This window comes from Panthera onca, chromosome C2 (genome assembly GCF_046562875.1).
Source record: "Panthera onca isolate mPanOnc1 chromosome C2, mPanOnc1 haplotype 2, whole genome shotgun sequence".
Taxonomy (NCBI): Eukaryota; Metazoa; Chordata; class Mammalia; order Carnivora; family Felidae; genus Panthera; species Panthera onca.
The window spans coordinates 158,588,321-158,600,089 of record NC_138347.1 but is presented as its reverse complement, the minus strand read 5'-3'; the positions used below and the strand labels follow the sequence as shown (position 1 = coordinate 158,600,089).

The window sequence follows — 11,769 nt, the reverse complement described above, 5'->3', positions numbered from 1 at the left end:
ACTCGATATGAGTCCCTCAGTTCCATGAACAAGCCAGGACAGAAAAAGACATCAGAAGACCTACTGCAGAGTTTTTGCAAAGTCTAAAGGAAGTCTTTTGAAGTAGTCTTTGCCCACTTGGCCTAGAGTGGCCTTCTGATATCAAGATCATCCTCTACATTTGGAAACCTCACAGGGAGGACTTGGCCATCTCATCCTAGCTTCTGCCTGGCATTGCCATTGGATGTGGCCCATTGGTCCATTAAGTCCTCAGAGACTCAGGGTTCTTAAACAAGAAATTTCTTAATTCCAGACCAAATGCGTCAGCTTCAGTTTTCAGGTTTCCCTGACCATGTGTTGTCCTGCAGTTCTGGCTGCTTAGGAGTGTGTAGGAGACTCAAGAATCTGGAAAACAAGATTGAGTTCTTTTATTCCTCAGAGCTGTTTCATGCCCAGGTGGTTGGCTTTCCTAGTCAGCTTTATCAGGACAGTGTGTCTAAACTTCATAGGTCCCTCTGTAGCCAGCAGTGTGGGACTGATATACCATGACTGGATTGAATCCCAGTGAGGAAGACATCTCCATGCTGCCTCCCATATAGCATCTTGGACACTTGCATTTGGGCCAAAAAACTCGGGAGATCTGAGGGAACACTACCCTGACCTCTTTGAGAAACCATCACGCTATCTTTGTTATGAGAGCTAACAGAAAATGTAACCCAAATTCTAGATGCTTAAAGCAGAACTCATCATCTCTGAAGCTCCACGCATGTTCCCATCACCGTGAAAGACACTGTCATTCACCCAGAACCCCAAACCAGAACCCTGGATGCCATACCATGGGTTAGGTGACCATAGCCAAGTTACTTAGCCTTTCTGTGCTACAGTGCTGCATCTTCCTCATCTCTAAAATAAAGATAACAGTAGCTAAATCATAGAGTTAATAACAGGACTGGATGAGATAACATATAAAAAGCACTTAGAATGGTGCCTGGCAGATTATAGGTATAATAGGTGTTTTCTAGTATGTTTCCTCCCACTTCTTCATCCACTGTATCCAGATTACTGCCAAGGCCTGCTGAGTCTTTGATCCATTTGTATGTAACAACAACAACAGCGATGACAATAACAACCTTTTGATTTAAGGAGACCACAAAAAGAGGAGCACAGTCAGGTCTGGAGATTCTCTGTCCCTAAACTGCTCAGACCTTGTCACATTATCTATGTGGACAGTCTCCTTTTCAATAGCCAAGAACTCTTATACATCTTAAAAATAAGGTGTGTCCCTAGAAACATGGGCAGGAACATCCAGCTACTGTGCTTGAATGGGAGTGGATGGGGCCCAAGAGCAGAGAGACTCTCCTATTACCTTGAAAACTTCTACTTGTTCTTCAAGACTTGCCCGAGAAATCCCTTTCTCCAGGAAGACTCCCCTATATCCCATCTCTCCACCTGGATTAGGTGCCCCTTCCTTTGTGTTCCTGTGATGGCCTGCCATATATTTGTAACACTGTGTTAACACTGTTTACTTGTCAGCCTCCTGCACTGTACAGTAAGCCCTATGTGAGCTGATACCATGTTCATAGTTGAGTCCCCAGGCACAAACTCCAGGCTTGGCTGGTTTTAGTATTTGTCTTCTTGGTTGGAAGAAAAGGTCAGGCCACCTTTGGTTCCCTGGTGTCCAGCACAGAGCCTGGTCTAACCACTAAGAAATATGTCCTTGATCTGGCTTGCTGTGGAAGACTTTTTAATCAGAGAAGGAAAATCATAGGGCTGGGTTGTGATTGCCAGCTATACTGAGAGGCTTAGAGGGAAAGAGACAGGAACATCCCTTATATCTGCTTTGCAATTCCAGTGCCTTTGTAAGATAGAATCGTTAGTTTGCAGGTGAGGCTTGGCAAACATCCTGCTATCTGGGAAATATTTTACCGGCTAAAAAGGGCAAGGAAGACTTTGAATTCAGGTCTATAGCCATCCCCTCCTCTTTCTATTGCAAGATGCTATCTTTCTCTGACCCTCATTCATTCCTGTTCTTTATTACTCTATTCCTTCCTGCTAATGGAGTTCCAGGTCCTGTTAGGAGCATGGTGGGGGGCGGGGGGGGGGGGGGCAGTGACAGTAACAAAACATAGCTTTGAGGTAGACACAGGGGCGCTGCATGAACTGTTTTCCTCGAGTAGAGGCCTCAGGGAGGCCCACAGTCCTACTTACCGGAAGCAAATCCCAGGCAGGAAGACCAAGGAGATGAGCAGGTCTCTGAGCTGCCTACATGGAACTGGAAGTTGCTTCAGGGGCCCGAAGAACATGAAGGGATCACTTCCCGGTGCTTCCTTGGTTCAGGACTCTAACCAGGTGGCTGCTGGTAGTGTGGTGGTTGGGCTGGGCTGGGCTGGGCTGGGTGTGCCATTTCGGAGCCCTGCAGTGGGAGCTGCAGTCTTGGATTGTGTCCACCCATTTTTTGGTGCTGATATTGACCCTCACAACTGACATAGATGGGGATACCCACCCAGAAAGCGGTGGGGACGATGCAGGGATCCCAGCACATTAGCAAAGGCATTTAATGGGAATGCTGACCTCTGCCTCCATGCCTAGTACCATCCCAACTCACTGTGTTTCCTTTCTGGGAATCCAACCCAGTAGTCTTAGGAGAGCAGGGGCTATACCCCCTGTACTCTGTTCTGGCTAAATCCCTGCTCCAGGCCTGTCATTCTGACCTCAGCCTTCTCAGCCTACCTCCAGCTCACCCTCTGGCCCTTCCTGCTGCAAATCTGCAAAGTGCAAAGAGCATTTTCAGGTCTCATCCTACCCACAGCTCCCAGTCACCAAAGTTGTTGGCAAGGACCAATGGATTGCACGAGGGATCCTTGGAGTCGGTAGTCTGGCCACCACCTTTTTTTTTTTCCTGTTAAAAAAGTGGTTTTTTTAAAAATATAATTTATTGTCAAATTGGTTTCCATACAACACCCAGTGCTCATCCCAGCAAGTGCCCTCCTCGATGCCCATCACCCACTTTCCCCTCTCCCCCATCCCCCATCCACCCTCAGTTTGCTCTCAGTATTTAAGAGTCTCTTACGGTTTGCCTCCCTCCCTCTCTGTAACTTTTTTTTCCCCTTCCTCTCCCCCATGATCTTCTGTTAAGATCCATATAGGAGTGAGAACATATGGTGTCTGTCTTTCTCTGACCAACTTATTTCACTCAGCATAATACCCTCCAGTTCCATCCACATTGCTGCAGATGGCCAGATTTCATTCTTTCTCATTGCCAAATAGTATTCCATTGTATATATAAACCACATCTTCTTTATCCAATCATCAGTTGATGGACATTTGGGCCCTTTCCATAATTTGGCTATTATTGAAAAGTGCTGCTATAAATATTGGGGTACATGTGCCCCTATGCATCAGCACTCCTGTGTCCCCTGGATACATTCCTAGCAGTGCTATTGCTGGGTCATAAGATAGTTCTGTTTTTAATTTTATGAAGAACCTCCACACTGTTTTCCAGAGTGGCTGCACCAGTTTGCATTCCCACCAACGGTGCAAGAGGGTTCCTGTTTCTCCACATCCTCTCTAGTATCTATTGTCTCCTGATTTGTTCATTTTAGCCACTCTGACTGGCGTGAGGTGGTATAGCAGTGTGGTTTTATTTGTATTTCCCTGATGATCAGTGACGTTCAGCATCTTTTCATGTGTCTGTTGGCTATCTGGATGTCTTCTTTGGAAAAGTGTCTATGTTTTCTGCCCATTTCTTCACTGGATTATTTTTGGGGGGGGTGTAGCCACCACCTTCTTATTTTACAGGTGGGGAAATGGGACCACAAGCGATATGAGCCAAAATTTCCTGCCTCTCATTCCAAAGATGTCTCTTTTTCTGAGCCAATGTCCATGACCTTGATTCTCCTGAAGCACCATTTGGTCTTGGAAATAATAAACTTGACACTGTTGGTTATAATATTTCAGTTTTTGAGTTTGTTGGACCTCAGATTTGAAATCCAAGTTCTTCCAGAAGTGTCTCAAACATAGACTGGAATTTCTTTCCAGCCCTGTGAGTATGACGGACCTAAGCTCTGCCACTTACCATCTGGGATTTGTGACAACTTATGTATCCATTTAGTCTTAAGTCTCTATGTGTGAAATGGAAAAAAAAATCGATGCCTGCTGACATCTCCAAGTTAGGAGGATTAAGTGAGGTAAGTTGTGAGCTTTGGCATGTCCTATACAAACATCTATGTAAGAAACGTCAGATTCTAGGAGGGAGATAGGGGAGTAAGACTGGACCTTGAAAATATCAAGGCAGATAGAGATGACTAGCAAAAGGCAATATGTGAAACCAAACATAGGAGAAATGCAGAGAGCCAAGGGAAGGTTTGATCTTGAAAGGGATCACAGACAGCCTCAAAGGAAACAGCACTGAGTTGAGCCTTGAAGTTGGATTTGGACAGATGTTGAGGGAGAGGAGACAACATGATCAAATGTTGAGAGAGACACATTTTAAGGAGGGGGGTAATCATTATTTCCATTCAGGCTATTTCCTGTTATAAGCTGTAGAAAATTAACAAAAAAGTGATGCAATCTCTAGTTTTTATGTGTAAAATCTCTATGCCCCTAAACCACCATAATATAATGTCTCTTGATCCTGTTCTTTTTTAAAAAAATATTTTTAAAAATATTTTTGGGTTTTTTTTTAAATTAAAGTATAATTAACATACAGTGCTATATTAGTTTCAGGTATGCAATATAAGATTCAACATTTCTATACATTGCTCAGGGCTCACCACAATAAGAGCACTTTTTTTTTTTCCTTTGAGAATAGAAAGACATGTTGGATCAAAATTTTCCCTTTTGTCTGAGTTTATGTTCCCAATAGCCCAACTATATCTTAATATTTATTTATTTTTAATATTTTTTTAATTTTTAAATTTTTGTTTATTTATTTTTTAATTTACATCCAAGTTACTTAGCATATAGTGCAATAATGATTTTAGGAGTAGATTCCAATGATTCATCCCCTATGTATAACAAACAATTCTTATCCCAACAACTTCCTTAATGCCCCTTACCCATTTAGCCCATCCCCCCACCCACAACCCCTGCAATAACCCTTAGTTTGTTCTCTGTATTTAAGAGTCTCTTATGTTTTCTCCCCCTCCTTGTTTTTATATTATTTTTGCTCCCCTTCCCTTATGTTCATCTGTTTTGTATCTTAAATTCCACATATGAGTGAAGTCCTATGATATTTGTCTTTCTCTGACTAATTTCACTTAACATAACACCCTCTAGTTCCATCCAGGTAGTTACAAATGGCAAGTTTTCATTCCTTTTGATTGCTGAGTAATACTCCATTCTATATATATACCACATCTTCTTTATCCATTCATCTGTCAGTGGACACTTGCGCTCTTTACATACTTTGGCTATTGTCGATAGCGCTGCTATAAACATTGAGGTGCATGTGCCCCTTTGAAAGAGCACACCTACATCCCTTGGATAAATACCTAGTAGTGCAATTGCTGAGTTGTAGGGTAGTTCTGTTTTTAATTTTTTAAGGAACCTCCATATTGTTTTCCAGAGTAGCTGTACCAGTTTGCATTCCCACCAGCAGTGCGAAAGAGATCCTCTTTCTCTGCATCCTCACCATCTGTTGTTGCCTGAGTTGTTAAGTTCAGCCATTCTGACTGGTGTGAGGTGGTTATCTCATTGTGGTTTTGATTTATATTTCCCTGATGATGAGTGATTTTGAGCATTTTTTCATGTGTCTGTTCACCTACTGGATGTCGTGTTTGGAGAAGTGTCTATTCATGTCTTTTGCCCAATTCTACACTGGATTATTTGTTTTTTGGGTGTTGAGTTTGGTAAGTTCTTTCTAGATTTTGTGTACTAACCCTTTATCTGATATGTCATTTGCAAATATCTTCTCCCATTCCATCGGTTGCCTTTTAGTATTGCTGATTGTTTCCTTCACTGTGCAGAAACTTTTTATCTTGATGAAGTCCCAATGCTTCATTTTTGCTTTTGTTTCCTTTGCCTCTGGAGACGTGTTCAGTTAGAAGTTGCTGCAGCTGAGGTCAAAGAGGTTTTTGCTTGCTTTCTCCTCAAGGATTTTGATGGATTCCTGTCTTACATTGAGGTCTTTCATCCATTTTGAGTTTATTTTTCTGTATGATGTAAGAAAGTGGTCCAGGTTCATTTTTCTGCATGTCGCTGTCCAGTTTTCCCAGCACCACTTGCTGAAGAGACTATCTTCATTCCATTGGATATTTTTTTCCTGCTTTGTCAAAGATTAGTTGGCCATACGTTTCTGGGCCCATTTCTGGGTTCTCTATTCTGTTCCATTGATCTGAGTGTCTGTTCTTGTGCCAGTACCATACTGTCTTGATGATCACAGCTTTGTAATACAGCTTGAAGTTTGGGATTGTGATGCCTCCTGCTTTGGTTTTCTTTTTCAAGTTTGCTTTGGCTATTAGGGGTCTTTTGTGGCTCCATACAAATTTTAGGATAGTTGGTTCTAGCTCTGTGGAGAATGCTGGTGTTACTTTGATAGGGATTGCATTGAATATGTAGATTGCTTTGGGTAGTATTGACATTTTCACAATATTTGTTCTTACTATCTAGGAGCATAAAATATTTTTCCTTTTTTGTGTGTCTTCTTCAATTTCTTTCATAAGGTTTCTATAGTTTTCAGTGTATAGATTTTTCACCTCTTTGGTTAGATTTATTCCTAGGTATTTTATGATTTTTGGCGCAATTGTAAATGGGATCAATTTCTTGATTTCTCTTTTTGTTGCTTCATTGTTGGTGTATAGGAATGCAACCGATTTCTGTGCATTGATTTTATATCCTCCGACTTTGCTGAGTTCATGGATCAGCTCTAGCAGGTTTTTGGTGGAATCTTTTGGGTTTTCCATATACAGTTGTCATGTCATCTGTGAAGGGTGAAAGTTTGACCTCCTCCTGGCTGATTTGGATGCCTTTTATTTCTTTGTGTTGTTTGATTGCTGAGGCTAAGGCTTCCAATACCGTTGAATAACAGTGGTGAGAGTGGACATCCCTGTCGTGTTCCTGACCTTAGGGCGAAAGCTCAGTTTTTCCCCATTGAGGATGTTATTAGTGTTGGGTCTTTCATATATGGCTTTTATTATCTCGAGGTATGCTCCTTCTATCCCTACTTTCTTTAGGGTTTTTATCAAGAAAGGATGCTGTATTTTGTGAAATGCTTTCTCTGCATCTATTGAGAGGATCATGTGGTTCTTGTCCTTTCTTTTATTGATATGATGAATCACATTGATTGTTTTGTGGATATTGAACCAGCCCTGCATCCCAGGTAAAAATCCCCCTTGGTCATGGTGAATAATTTTTTAATGATATTTATTAAGATATTAGTCTTGTTGAGGATTTTTGTATCCATGTCCATCAGGGAAATTGGTCTATAATTCTCCTTTTAAGTGGAGTCTTTGGTTTTAGAATCAAGGTAATGCTGGCTTCATAGAAAAAATTTGGAAGTTTTCCTTTTGTTTCTATTTTTTGGAACAGCTTCAAGAGAATAAGTGTTACCTCTTCCTTAAGTGTTTGGTAGAATTCCCCTGAAAGCCATCTGGCCCTGGACTCTTGTTTTTTGGGAGATTTTTGATTACTAATTAGATTTCTTCACTGGTTATGGGTCTGTTCAAATTTTCTATTTCTTCCTGTTTCAGTTTTGGTAGTTTATATGTTTCTAGGAATTCATCCATTTCTTCCAGATTGCCCATTTTACTAGCATATAATTGCTCATAATATTCTCTAATTATGTTTTTATTTCTGCTATGTTGTGATGTCTCCTCTTTCATTCTTGATTTTATTTATTTGTGTCCTTTCCTTTTTTTTTTTTTTTTTTTTTTGATCAAAGTGGCTAGTGGTTTATCAATTTTGTTAATTCTTTCAAAGAACCAGCTTCTGGTTTCATTGATCTGTTCCACTGTGTTTTTTTGGTTTCAATAGCATTGATTTCTGCTCTAATCTTTATTATTTCTTATCTTCTGCTGGTTTGGGGCTTTATTTGTTGCTCTTTTCGAGCCTTTAGGTGTAAGGTTAGGTTGTGTATCTGAGACCTTTCTTCTTTCTTTAGGAAGGCCTGGAATGCTATATATTTCCCTTTTATGACCACCTCTGCTGCATCCCAGAGGTTTTGGGCTGTGGTATTATCATTTTCATTGGCTTCCATGAGTTTTTTAATTTTCTCTTTAACTTCTTGGTTAGCCCATTCATTTTTTAGTAAGATGTTCTTTAGTCTCCAAGTATTTGTTATCTTTCCAAATTTTTTCTTGTGGTTGATTTCCAGTTTCATAGCATTATGTTCTGGAAATATGCATGGTATGATCTTGATCTTTTTGTATTTGTTGAGGGTCTTCTGCCCATTTCTTATGAGGGTTGTTTGTTTTTTGAGTGTTGAATAAGTTCTTTGTAGATTTTGGATACTAACTCTTTATCAGATATGTCATTTGCAAAAATCTTCTCCCATTCTGTAGGCTGTCTCTTAGTTTTGTTGATTGTTTACTTCACAGCACAGAAGATTTTTATCTTGTGAAGTCCCAATAGTTCATGTTTGCTTTTGTTTCCCTTGCCTTTGGTGACATGCCTAGTAAGAAGTTGCTCCAGCTAAGGTCAAAGAAGTTGTTGCCTGTTTTCTCCTCTACGATTTTGATGTTTTCCTGTCTCACATTTAGGGCTTTCATCCGTTTTGAATTTATTTTTGTGTATGGTGTAAGAAAATGGTCCAGTTTGATTCATCTGCGTGTCACCATCCAGTTTTCGCAACACCATTTGTTGAAGAGACTATCTTTTTTCTATTGGATATTTTTCCTGCTTTGTTTAAGATTAGTTGAGCATATATTGTGGGCCCAGGAGGCTTTCAAAAAACTATGTTATAAGAGACAACTTCACCAGAACTTTCTCTTATATCTTAGAACTATGCATATGGTCACCCTTAATTCTAAGAGAAGTGAGGAGACTGATTACTCTCAGTTTCTTGCCTCTAGAGCAGTAGCTCTATCCAATAAAAGGTTCTGTGATGATGGAAGTATTCTATATTTGTTTTAATAATATGATAGCCACCAGCCATATGTGGTAACTGAACACTTGAAATGTAGCTAGCTAGTATGACTGAAGAAATGAATTGAATTTTATTTTATTTAAATTACCTAGTGGTTAGGTATGCCTAGTGGCTACCATGTTGTATAGCTACAGCTTTAAAATAAAAGAAGTCAAGGAGAAAAGGGGTTGGAAAAGATGAGTAAGCCAACCTACAATATCTTCTAATGTACTTACATACATTAAGATCAGCTGATACCTTTGGAATTTGTGCCACCACATTAGCGTCTGTTACACCCCATGCTTTCTCCCACATTCCTCCTTTCTGCTCCTTGATATAGTAAAAGTTGGTAAGAAAACCAAAAACAGGGAAGCTTAGTAGGAAGCTAGTGCAGTGGAGTAGATAGGAGACAATTACTGCCTGGACTGGAGTGGCGTGAAGTAAAGGGAGGATATAAGAGGCATTCTCAAGGAATAATCTGTGGGAAGGAGGGGGGGATCACAGTTGTGAGAGGTAGTTGTGAGGATGCCAACGTTGGAACTGTGGCATGAGGAAAGAGGATTAGTTTTATAGGAAAAGAAGATGAAATTTAGACGTTGACTTTATGGTGCTGAGGGACATCCAAGTAAATTGTCCAGCAAATAAGAAAAAGTGTGTGGGAGGCTTCAGGAGAGAGTTTGGACTCCTATTTTTCAGAGGCCCGTGGGAGTATATATGGAAAGCCAATATCTTACTTTACCATGTGCCAAATCCATCAAAAGTGAAATCAGCCAGCAAAAATGTTTTTCCCTAACCAAGTTAAATATCAAAAATATTTGAGGAAACTATGGCAAAGAGTATGTTAGAAGAGATGCAGGAGCAGCTGAAGCCCTGAACCAAGTGAGAACAAAGAACATGTGATGAATTGCCACGATCAGCCTCATTCATAGGATGGGCAGGGGGCAGCATCTGTGCTGTCAGTTTGCCATTTTTGACATTCTTGTAACTTTGTACACAAATAGTCATTTTGCAAACAAACACTTTCAGAGCAGGGTGTCTGTTTATCTCTGACTATTTATAATGGGCATGTGAAAGAAATCCTTATAGAATAAAATTGAAATGGTTAAAAGAACTATTTCTGTTTATCTTTCACCCACAATGTTTCCAATCCTCAGTTCTCTGTTTTCATCAGATTTCAACATTTCACTGACCAATCTTAGTAGTCTAGTACCTTCAGAAGTTTATTTATAAAAGTAAATAGATTGGAAGACAATTACAGTAATTTTCATTCTCCTATGTCAACAGATACCACTTAAAAATAGCTTTCCATTTTGAAAGAATTTAACATTCATAAGAAGTTACACGAATAGTATGGAGAGTTCTCATAGACCTATCAGCCAGCTTCCCCCAGTGATAACACCCTGTATAGTTGGAATTCATTGTCAAAACCTGAAAATTGACACTGACACAACACCATCAACTAAGCAGAAATCTCATTTGGATTTCACCAGATTTTACATACGATCTTTTTATGGGAGGGTTTTGGGTGTAACCTGAATAATGGCTCCCTTAAAGATATCTACATTCTAATCTCTGGAACCTGTGAATATTACCTTATGTGGCAACAAGTATTTTGCAGATGCCATTACATTGAGGATTTTTGAGATAGGGAGATTATCCTTGTTTATTCACATGGGCCCCAAATAGAATCACATATATCATTTTAAGAGAAAGACAACAGAAGATTGACACATATTGAAGAGGAGAAGGTAATGTCAACACAGAGGCACATTGGAGTAGTGCAGCCACAAAGCCAGTGGTACAAACCACCAAACCAATAATGACTGTTACCAGAAACTGGGAGAAGCGAGGAACAGTTTGCCTCAGAGCCTCCAAGAGAGTACAGCCCTTGCTAACACCTCGATTTCGGTCCAGTGAAACTGATTTTGGACTTCTAGTGTCTGGAAGTTACATGTAAGAGAATAAATTTTCTTTCTTCCTCCCTCCCTCCCTCCCTCCCTCTCTCCCTCTCTTTCTTTCTTTCTTTCTTTCTTTCTTTCTTTCTTTCTTTCTTTCCTTCTTTCTTATGTTTATTTATTTTTGAGAGAGACAGAGTGTGAGCAGGGGAGGTGGGGGCAGAGAGAGAGGGAGACACAGAATCTGAAGCAGGCTCCAGGCTCTGAGCTGTCAGCACAGAGCCCAACGTGGGGCTCAAACCTACCAGCTGTGAGTTCATGACCTGAGCTGAAGTCGGTGCTTTGCCGACTGAGCCACCCACGTGTCCCAAGAATAAATTTCTGTTTTAAGCCATTGTTATACATTGTTATACCAGCCACAAGAAACTAATATCAGGTGTTGTGAACCTGTGTAAAACCTCTGAGCGTGAGAGACTATATTTGAGCTAAAACTTCTTTCTGTTTTTGAAACAGGATATTGAACTGGACAAAACCGTATGACTAAACAGAGGACTGCTACACTCACATTCTGGATAAAAATTGGACACTCTGCAAAAAAATGTTTTCCTAGTCACTGTCACACTGTACTCAGAAAACCAATGGATGGCCAAATGTAATTGTACCTTCCAATCACAGTCTTTGGAAAACAACTTGTGTAAGTTTCCTGATACCTCTGCAATTTGCTGATAAATAAGCCTGGCTTTTACTCCTCAGTGGGACACAGTTTGGGTTGCTACCCAAATCAGTGCTCCCTGAATTTCAATTCTGAGAAATCAAATAAATGCTTTTGTTGTA

General features: G+C 40.2%; 1 long non-coding RNA gene across 2 annotated transcripts in view; it reads left to right on the top strand.

Moving 5' to 3' along the window:
- Positions 1-11,769, top strand: part of LOC132682843 (uncharacterized) — a 12,810-nt gene extending 1,041 nt beyond the window's left edge. The window contains exons 2-4 of one of the 2 annotated variants that reach the window (XR_013549971.2): positions 2,204-2,328; positions 4,018-4,166; positions 11,449-11,769. This is a non-coding gene — a long non-coding RNA (uncharacterized LOC132682843). The remainder of the gene's footprint in view (positions 1-2,203; positions 2,329-4,017; positions 4,167-11,448) is intronic. The other variant, XR_009611883.3, reaches the window with a different exon arrangement.